The following is a 12,442-nucleotide window of genomic DNA, read 5'->3' as shown; positions in this document are numbered from 1 at the left end:
ACCACCACCAGTGAGTTTTGTTTTGGTTACAATGTTAAGTCGCACAAAAAAACGAAACGAAACGCGGTGATACGTACATAATTAAACTATAAGAGAAAATGGGTTTTATACGCACAATATTTATAAAATATTTGCCGAATATTTTAATCAGTAAATGGTTCGTGTCGCAAATAATCAGAAATCTGTTATCAGCGAAACAAGGGTCTTACACGTACAATATTCACAACTGTCGGACGAAACTGTACCAGTATATTCACCTTTCAGTCGTGTATATAACGAAATAAAACATTTGCAAATAACGGGATTTTAATTAGTAAATGGTTCGTTTTGTTAATTACAGATAATCGGAAATGTGTAATCAGCGAAACGAGGGTCTTACGCAGTACTTACAATATTCACATATATCATTTTTATTCTCGGGGGGGGGGGACCGCCGCCACTGATTTTGAGTCATGCATTTAAGTTATGTCCCATGATTCTGTGCGTCTTTTACCCAGCGACAGTTACGTCTCTACGTCATTTGGGGTGTGCAATCGTTCAACCGGAAGTGTGCACTGACACTTGAATCAAGAATGATGGTAGTGATAGAGTTTACAGAGGGTCAAAGTACACCTATAATGAGCCACTAGATTATATCTTATTCTTGTTGGCCTGTGGTCAACATACTCAGTATCGTTAGTGTGTTGCAAATCTATGATCATATTTACATTTAACCTTTGTTTGACGCCATATAGGCCAGGCCGTCTTGAGACACACAGCATTTTCGAATTTAATATGTCGGTTTTGGTTTTGGTTTCAATGACCCTATTGTTTTCGACTTCTGGTTTGGTAGCTCTCGTTTCACGAAATCTATAGAAATCATTACGGTAACCCAGCCAGTGGCGGATCCAGCAAAATGTATTGGTGTGTGTGTGTGTGTGGGGGGGGGGGGGTCCAAGCTTCGCTTAAGATATACGGAGCGTAAATCGCAGAGAAGTTATGCGTAATCCAGATCATATGAATCGTCATGCGTTTGGGGGGCATGACCCCCCTGGGCCCCCTCTGGATGCGCCACTGAACCCAGCGACTCTACAAAATGTCGTATTCGCGGACGGAGCTATGTCATGGAACGTTCTATGTTGCTAAGACGCACACCACTTTACCATTTCAAAAGGTTCAGCGGCGCGGGGGTCATCCCAGTTGTCCGAAGGTTCGCGAGACCGAAGGTTCACGAGACCAAATGTCCACAAGAAACAAAATTCTAAAGCTAGGGAATAGTCATTACATTTCTTGACAAAATTACTAGAATGTGAGTTATGAGCGGAAATGTGTCTTCATATGAAATGAATATGCGGACTATACACATATGGCGTCCGAATTAAGCTAATAACAATGAACAGAAGATCGTTTTTGAACAAAAATATCTCCTAGACAATAAATTTCCCTCTGTATTTGGAACTATGTGCAGTCAACTACCATCTACTCACAATTTGTGATTATACTTAGACATTTTATAAAATTATCTATTTTAGCACATATATGGGAACTATATACTATTTATAGAACACATGTTTTCATCATTCAGCCAATTACTTCATTGAGTTAAGTTATTTTGAATGACTAAAACAAACTCCTATCATATTTAATGTTGGATTATTATTCATATAATAATATGAATTGACGCGTTCAACACAAAGCAAATAAAGCGACTTTTGAATGCTTTGAAACAATCGGAATAGCCATACCACTAGCAATATATAGTATATTTATACGGAACTACATAAATGTACCACAAAATATTCACGTTTTTACAATTATAAAATAATCACGTGTTCTCCGTTTCTTTCTGCAGCTGCATCGTTTTCAGTGTAAGCATGTTATCAGTATATATAGGCAAAAAACCTTACGTCAGAGAATAGTTAATAATTTGAAGGCCCCATATGACAATCATAACACTTGAATAAATAAAAGGAACAGAGGAAGTTTCTCACATAAGTTAGCCACCATGTTTAAAGAATTCCTGCTAGATTATTTCCTCCACAAGTTTTTATTACAATTTTCCAATGATTTTATTTTCTGCGCAATTAAAGGTTTGATTAAGTTTGGAGAGCACTGTTTGATCCTCTCCATTCTAAAACAAAACGAATGTAATTATATTAATTACAGAAAATGCCCGAATTTGCTTGCCTAACTAGTCAACGAACTATGGTTCTGGTTATTCCATTCCCCTCATGGTAATGCCGTCTGCGGAACATCGGTTTCTAGACTAATCATTCTTATGTGAGCTTGAGGAATTTTGAGGCCACAAACTCAAATTTGTAAAATCAGTACTTTTATATTGTTTCAATTGATGTGGCTTTCCCGGCAACGAAATACTTGAAAATCTACCTCTTTCTGAGGCGGTCCGCGGCGTGTTTCTAAGTACAATTGCTGTACAGAAGTAGTGAGTAGGTCAAGCCCAGCTAGTTTTTACCCGCGACCTGATTAGCTCGCTTTTCTGCAACGTGAACGAGTCATAACTCACGTTCATGTAGTTGTACTTGTCTATTACGAACGCTTGCGCGTACACTAGGGACATGCATGACATAATATCTAATATACTCACGCGACATCCTATAATAACAATTATATAACAAATATAATACAAAACGAGGTGTACAAAACCAGACCAGATGGAATTAAATGTGTGTATTAAGCCCGGTATTTAAAGAAAATATATTTTGGTTCACGAATGACAAAACGTTTTCACAACGCTTTTCTGCAACGTGAACGAGTCATAACTCACGTTCATGTAGTTGTACTTGTCTATTACGAACGCTTGCGCGTACACTAGGGACATGCATGACATAATATCTAATATACTCACGCGACATCCTATAATAACAATTATATAACAAATATAATACAAAACGAGGTGTACAAAACCAGACCAGATGGAATTAAATGTGTGTATTAAGCCCGGTATTTAAAGAAAATATATTTTGGTTCACGAATGACAAAACGTTTTCACAAACCGTCTTTTGACATTTATAAATTATATTGCCAACGCACATTTTTATGACATCAACATTTATATTGGTACAAATAATAATAAAATAATTGTATTTTATATTGCATTATTTATGTGTATACATTGTTTTTTTTAATATGGACATTTATGGAAACAATAGGTCATGAATTATGGGATTTGTACAACAAACAAAATGACAGAATTATAATTTATTCATGTATAGTGTTTTTCGTAACGTAATTGTTAATATAACGTAATTTTTAATATAACTGTGATTTTCTGTTGCTTACGTATTTTCACCTAACTATAATGTATTCTAAAAACAATCAAAAACTTCTCTTTCGAAAAACAGCTGTTTAGCTGCTGTGATAAATATGTAAAATGTAATTTATAATTTATTCCTACCCACTCACCTACAAACAAATTGCTTATCTAACATTGTAGTGTTACGTAGTTTTTGACAAGAATTCCAAATAAGTTTTCCACGAATAAAAAAGAAAGCCCACGAACGTGTGTGCTTTAAACCGAATTTTTTTACTTTTCAAAACGCAATTTGTTTAAATATCCAAGTCAGATGACCGAATGGCAGTCGTTTTGTTTTCCCTTTAAATAATTACTTGTTAGTTTTTAGTAAATATTTAGTAAATCTGTAATTATATCGATAACATCACTTATACTTGCAGTATTAATATATACTATCATGACTATAACAAAATAACTTGCCTGTCATTTTTCTGTGGTAATCGTGTGACACATTTTACTTACAAAAACATCTCTGAAATAGTATTCACAATATATCTCGTAATTTAAATACGGACATTTACCAGGCAGTAAATTCTACTGCTTTGAATAGAGAAGATTTATAAATGATTATGATACACTTCGTACTATGATACAAACAATGTTCTACACCTATGCATCATGATACCAATATATTGGACTATACACCCTTTATGCACCCTCTATGGAGCTTTCCGCACACGTCGCCTGCACCACACGACTTTACATTATGAAATGATACATTATTTCTCGGTTTTGTCACATGACATCCCAATTTCATGTTTTATCGTTTTTAATTTGTCTATTGTTAATATACTATCATAAAATTAAACCCTTGCGCAATAGATTTCTTCAATTCATTGATTGAAATAATTGTATTATTTATGTTCGGTTTCTCGGACCTTCGGTCTCGTGAACCTCCGGTCTCGTGAGCCTTCGGACAACTGGGCTGTAGCGCGAGCTGTTGTGGTACCCCAGTGGAAGAGCCTTAGCAAAAGTTAAAGCGAAAACAATAGCACAACTCAACATCGGTACAATCATGAACAACTTAATTGATATATGTTGCACATGCTAGGGGTAATCTGGTTAGCTGTTCAGTTCTGTTTTATGGGAGTTTTCGACCGCTGTTTTCACCGGTTTTGCGTGCGGATGTTCGGTCCCTGAAACGGGCAGTTTTTCAGTAGGTTGGTTAATTTCAGAACATTCTGCCACAATTAAACTAAGGTATCGAGCTCGGCCAGGGCCATTTTCGCCCGAGAACTCATTAGAAATGCCGTATACTTCAATACAGTGCATCGGGTTTCGACTGATGATTTCCTAACGCGTTAACAGAACAATGATGTATTTTGGTTTTAGTCAACACTTACCCAAAACATCACAAGAACGTTAAGAGTTGGTCTTATATCTGAACTCTGGCTGCCGATTTCCCGGCATTTCAACAGGACACCAAAATATGGAGATTTTGGTCCAAGTTTTCCCGACACAACATAATGCTAATGAGTTAGGTTATAGTTTCTTAAACTGACTAATAATCAATTTGTTCACCAGGAAAGATGCAATGTATGAGAAGAGTAAAAAATCAATCGATTTAAAGTCGAATCATCAAATAGTTTATAATAATGTTTATTGTTATTTATTCACACATGAACATTAATGTTACCCACTTGTAGATTTCATATATTCAGAATGTATTGTTATTATTGTTGTTATTATTGTTGTTATTATTGTTGTTATTTTAACAGTCTATGTAAATAATAATACAATAGAGACTTTCCGTGCGAAATACGTTCGTTTAAAAAAAAATGAAAACAACAGATTTTATCAAGACTATTTAGAAATGTATTAAGAATAATTTATCGCGAAGTGTATTTCATATGCACATAATTAACGATTACAAATGAATATTGCAGAAAAAAGGTTATAACAATTTTTTTATTAATTATTTTTATTTTTGAATTGCATCCCGGGAATGACCACTCGCATTAAACACAAGACATAACGCACATTTGTGGTTAATAATAAAGTAACAAATTAAATTCTACAAGATGTTGATTGTTGACATTCATCACCATGTAGCTACAATGTGATTCGATGGTTGATGCACATGGAAATCGTTTTGCTAGAAAGTAAGGTCCATAATTAAGTATATTTCACAGTGGACCCGAAGGTTACATAAAGTGGATATTATCGCCCTCAACGTCACGACAAAGGAAAACAACATAATAATGTATTTTTTTTTAATTTTTAGCTATATGGAGTGTAAAGGCGTTTCTCCAGATTGTTAAGTGTAGATGGATAGTTTTAAACGCCACGGTCGCCACGCACATGTGATATCGTACAATCACACTCGTACAATACCTATCAGATAAATGTGATGACTGCAATAGCTAACAGATAAATGTGATGACTGCAATAGCTAACAGATAAATGTGATGACTGCAATAACTAACAGATAAATGTGATGACTGCAATAGCTAACAGATAAATGTGATGACTGCAATAGCTAACAGATAAATGTGATGACTGCAATAGATAACAGATAAATGAGATGACTGCAATAGCTAAGAGATATGTGATGACAGCAATAGCTAACAGATAAATGTGATGACTGCAATAGCTAACAGATATATGTGATGACTGCAATAGCTAACAGATAAATGTGATGACTGCAATAGCTAGCAGATAAATGTGATGACTGCAATAGCTAACAGATAAATGAGATGACTGCAATAGTTAACAGATAAATGTGATGACTGTAATAGCTAACAGATAAATGAGATGACGGCAAAAGCTAACAGATATATGTGATGACTGCAATAGCTAACAGATAAATGTGATGACTGCAAAAACTAACAGATAAATGTGATGACTGCAATAGCTAACAGATAAATGTGATGACTGCAATAGTTAACAGATAAATGTGATGACTGCAATAACTAACAGATAAATGTGATGACTGCAATAGCTAACAGATAAATGTGATGACTGCAATAGCTAACAGATAAATGTGATGACTGCAATAACTAACAGATAAATGTGATGACTGCAATAGCTAACAGATAAATGTGATGACTGCAATAGCTAACAGATAAATGTGATGACTGCAATAACTAACAGATAAATGTGATGACTGCAATATCTAAAAGATAAATGTGATGACTGCAATAGCTAACAGATAAATGTGATGACTGCAATAGCTAACAGATAAATGTGATGACTGCAATAGCTAACAGATAAATGTGATGACTGCAATAGCTAACAGATAAATATGATGACTGCAATAGCTAACAGATAAATGTGATGACTGCAATAGCTAACAGATAAATGTGATGACTGCAATAGCTAACAGATAAATGTGATGACTGCAATAGCTAACAGATATATGAGATGACTGCAATAGCTAACAGATAAATGTGATGAATGCAATAGCTAACAGATCAGTGTGATGGTTGCAATACCTAACAGATATATGTGATAACTGCAATAGCTAAGATATATATGTGATGACTGCAATAGCTAACAGATAAATGTGATGACTGCAATAACTAACAGATAAATGTGATGACTGCAATAGCTAACAGATAAATGTGATGACTGCAGTGGCTAACAGATAAATGTGATGACTGCAATAACTAACAGATAAATGTGATGACTGCAATAGCTAAAAGATAAATGTGATGACTGCAATAGCTAAGAGATATGTGATGACTGCAATAGCTAACAGATAAATGTGATGACTGCAATAGCTAACAGATTAATGTGATGACTGCAATAGCTAACAGATATATGTGATGACTGCAGTAGCGAACAGATAAATGTGATGACTGCAATAGCTAACAGATATATGTGATGACTGCAGTAGCGAAAAGATAAATGTGATGACTGCAATAGCTAACAGATATATGTGATGACTGCAGTAGCTAACAGATAAATGTGATGACTGCAACAGCTAACAGATAACAGATAAATGTGATGACTGCAATAGCTAACAGATAAATGTGATGACTGCAATAGCTAACAGATAAATGTGATGACTGCAATAGCTAACAGATAAATGTGATGGGTGTAATAACTAACAGATATATGTGATGACTGCAATAGCTAACAGATAAATGTGATGACTGCAATAGCTAACAGATTAATGTGATGACTGCAATAGCTAACAGATAAATGTGATGGCTGCGATAACTAACATATATATATATATATATATATATATGTGATGACGGCAATAGCTAACAGATATATGTGATGACTGCAATAGCTAACAGATAAATGTGATGAATGCAATAACTAACAGATAAATGTGATGACTGCAATAGCTAACAGATAAATGTGATGACTGCAATAGCTAACAGATAAATGTGATGACTGAAATAGCTAACAGATAAATGTGATGACTGCAATAGGTAACATATATATATGATGACTGCAATATCTAACATATAAATGTGATGACTGCAATAGCTAACAAATAAATGTGATGACTGCAATAACTAACAGATCAATGTGATGACTGCAATAGCTAACAGATAAATGTGATGGCTGCAACACCTAACAGATATATGTGATGACTGCAATAGCCAACAGATAAATGTGATGTCTGCAATAGCTATCAGATAAATGTGATGAGTTTAATAGCTAACAGATAAATGAGATGACGCCAAAAGCTAACAGATATATGTGATGACTGCAATAGGTAACAGATAAATGTGATGACTGCAATAACTAAAAGATAAATGTGATGATTGCAATAGCTAACAGATGAATGTGATGACTGTATTAGCTAACAGATAAATGTAATGACTGCAATAGCTAACAGATAAATGAGATGACTGCAATAACCAACAGATAAATGTGATGCCTGCAATAGCTAACAAATAAATGTGATGGCTGCAATACCTAACAGAAGTATGTGATGACTGCAATAGCCAACAGATACATGTGATGATTGCAATAGCTAACAGATAAATGTGATGACTGCAATAGCTAACAAATAAATGTGATGACTGTAATAGCTAACATATAAATGAGATGACGGCAATAGCTAACAGACATATGTGATGACTGCAATAGCTAACAGATAAATGTGATGACTGCAATAACTAACAGATAAATTTGATGACTGCAATAGCTAACAGATAAATGTGATGACTGCAATAGCTAACAGATAAATGAGATGACGGCAATAGCTAACAGATATATGTGATGACTGCAATAGCTAACAGATAAATGTGATGACTGAAATAGCTAACAGATAAATGTGATGACTGCAATAGCTAACAGATATATGTGATGACTGCAATAGCTAACAGATAAATGTGATGACTGAAATAGATAACAGATAAATGTGATGACTGCAATAACTAACAGATAAATGTGATGACTGCAATAGCTAACAGATAAATGTGATTGCTGCAATAGCTAACAGATACATGTGATGACTACAATAACTAACAGATAAATGTGATGACTGCATTAGCTAACAGATAAATGTGATGACTGCAATAGCTAACAGATAAATGTGATGACTGCAATAGCTAACAGATAAATGTGATGACTGCAATAGCTAACAAATAAATGAGATGAATGCAATAGCTAAGAGATATGTGATGACTGCAATAGCTAACAGATGAATGTGATGACTGTATTAACTAACAGATAAATGTAATGACTGCAATAGCTAACAGATAAATGAGATGACTGCAATAACCAACAGATAAATGTGATGACTGCAATAGCTAACAGATAAATGTGATGACTGCAATAGCCAACAGATACATGTGATGACTGCAATAGCTAACAGATAAATGTGATGACTGCAATAGCTAACAGATAAATGTGATGACTGCAATAGCTAACAGATATATGAGATGACTGCAATAGCTAACAGATCAATGTGATGGCTGCAATACCTAACAGATATATGTGATGTCTGCAATAGCTAACAGATAAATATGATGACTACAATAGCTAACAGATAAATGTGATGACTGCAATAACTAACAGATAAATGTGATGACTGCAATAGCTAACAGATAAATGTGATGACTGCAATGGCTAAAAATAAATGAGATGAATGCAATAGCTAAGAGATATGTGATGACTGCAATAGCTAACAGATGAATGTGATGACTGTATTAGCTAACAGATAAATGTAATGACTGCAATAGCTAACAGATAAATGAGATGACTGCAATAACCAACAGATAAATGTGATGACTGCAATAACTAACAGATAAATGTGATGACTGCAATAGCTAACAGATAAATGTGATGACTGCAATGGCTAAAAATAAATGAGATGAATGCAATAGCTAAGAGATATGTGATGACTGCAATAGCTAACAGATGAATGTGATGACTGTATTAGCTAACAGATAAATGTAATGACTGCAATAGCTAACAGATAAATGAGATGACTGCAATAACCAACAGATAAATGTGATGACAGCAATAGCTAACAGATAAATGTGATGGCTGCAATACCTAACAGAAGTATGTGATGACTGCAATAGCCAACAGATACATGTGATGACTGCAATAACTAACAGATAAATGTGATGACTGCAATAGCTAACAGATAAATGTGATGACTGTAATAGCTAACAGATAAATGATATGACGTCAATAGCTAACAGACATATGTGATGACTGCAATAGCTAACAGATAAATGTGATGACTGCAATAACTAACAGATAAATGTGATGACTGCAATAGCTAACAGATAAATGTGATGACTGCAATAGCTAACAGATAAATGAGATGACGGCAATAGCTAACATATATATGTGAATTCTGCAATAGATAACAGATAAATGTGATGACTGCAATAACTAACAGATAAATGCGATGACTGCAATAGCTAACAGATAAATGTGATGACTGCAATAGCTAAATGATAAATGTGATGACTGCAATAGCCAACAGATAAATGTGATGACTGCAATAGCTAACAGATATATGTGATGACTGCAATAGCTAACAGATAAATGTGATGACTGCAATAGCTAACAGATAAATGTGATGACTGCAATAGCTAACAGATAAATGTGATGACTGCAATAGCTAACAGATAAATATGATGACTACAATAGCTAACAGATAAATGTGATGACTGCAATAACTAACAGATAAATGTGATGACTGCAATAGCTAACAGATAAATGTGATGACTGCAATGGCTAAAAATAAATGAGATGAATGCAATAGCTAAGAGATAAGTGATGACTGCAATAGCTAACAGATGAATGTGATGACTGTATTAGCTAACAGATAAATGTAATGACTGCAATAGCTAACAGATAAATGAGATGACTGCAATAACCAACAGATAAATGTGATGACAGCAATAGCTAACAGATAAATGTGATGGCTGCAATACCTAACAGAAGTATGTGATGACTGCAATAGCCAACAGATACATGTGATGACTGCAATAACTAACAGATAAATGTGATGACTGCAATAGCTAACAGATAAATGTGATGACTGTAATAGCTAACAGATAAATGATATGACGTCAATAGCTAACACACATATGTGATGACTGCAATAGCTAACAGATAAATGTGATGACTGCAATAACTAACAGATAAATGTGATGACTGCAATAGCTAACAGATAAATGTGATGACTGCAATAGCTAACAGATAAATGTGATGACTGCAATAACTCACAGATAAATGTGATGACTGCAGTAGCCAACAGATAAATGTGATGACTGCAATAGCTAACAGATAAATGAGATGACGGCAATAGCTAACAGATAAATGTGATGACTGTAATAGCTAACAGACAAATGAGATGACGACAAAAGCTAACAGATATATGTGATGACAGCAATAGCTAACAGATAAATGTGATGACTGCAATAACTAACAGATAAATGTGATGATTGCAATAGCTAACAGATGAATGTGATGTCTGCAATAGCTAACAGATAAATATGGTGACTACAATAGCTAACAGATAAATGCGATGACTGCAATAACTAACAGATATATGTGATGACTGCAATAGCTAACAGATAAATGTGATGACTGCAATAACTAACAGATAAATGTGATGATTGTAATAGCTAACAGATGAATGTGATGTCTGCAATAGCTAACAGATAAATATGATGACTTCAATAGCTAACAGATAAATGTGATGACTGCAATAACTAACAGATAAATGTGATGACTGCAATAGCTAACGATAAATGTGATGACTGCAATAGCTAACAGATAAATGTGATGACTGCAATAGCTAACAGATAAATGTGATGACTGCAATAACTAACAGATAAATGTGATGACTGCAATAGCTAACAGATAAATGTGATGACTGCAATAGCTAACAGATAAATGTGCTGACTGTAATAGCTAACAGATAAATGAGATGACGACAAAAGCTAACAGATATATGTGATGACAGCAATAGCTAACAGATAAATGTGATGACTGCAATAACTAACAGATAAATGTGATGATTGCAATAGCTAACAGATGAATGTGATGTCTGCAATAGCTAACAGATAAATATGGTGACTACAATAGCTAACAGATAAATGCGATGACTGCAATAACTAACAGATAAATGTGATGAATGCAATAGCTAACAGATAAATGTGATGACTGCAATAGCTAACAGATAAATGTGATGACTGCAATAGTTAACAGATACATGTGATGACTGCAATAGCTAAAAGATAAATGTGATGACTGCAATAACTAACAGATAAATGTGATGACTGCAATAGCTAACAGATAAATGTGATGACTGCAATAGCTAACAGATAAATGTGATGACTGCAATAGCTAACAGATAAATGTGATGACTGCAATAACGCACAGATAAATGTGATGACTGCAGTAGCCAACAGATAAATGTGATGACTGCAATAGCTAACAGATAAATGAGAGGACGGCAATAGCTAACTGATAAATGTGATGACTGTAATAGCTAACAGACAAATGAGATGACGACAAAAGCTAACAGATATATGTGATGACTGCAATAGCTAACAGATAAATGTGATGACTGCAATAACTAACAGATAAATGTGATGATTGCAATAGCTAACAGATGAATGTGATGTCTGCAATAGCTAACAGATAAATATGATGACTTCAATAGCTAACAGATAAATGTGATGACTGCAATAACTAACAGATAAATGTGATGAC

Source organism: Saccoglossus kowalevskii, chromosome 19 (assembly GCF_978046115.1).
Source record: "Saccoglossus kowalevskii chromosome 19, keSacKowa6.1, whole genome shotgun sequence".
Lineage (NCBI taxonomy): Eukaryota > Metazoa > Hemichordata > Enteropneusta > Harrimaniidae > Saccoglossus > Saccoglossus kowalevskii.
This window is presented reverse-complemented; position numbering follows the sequence as displayed.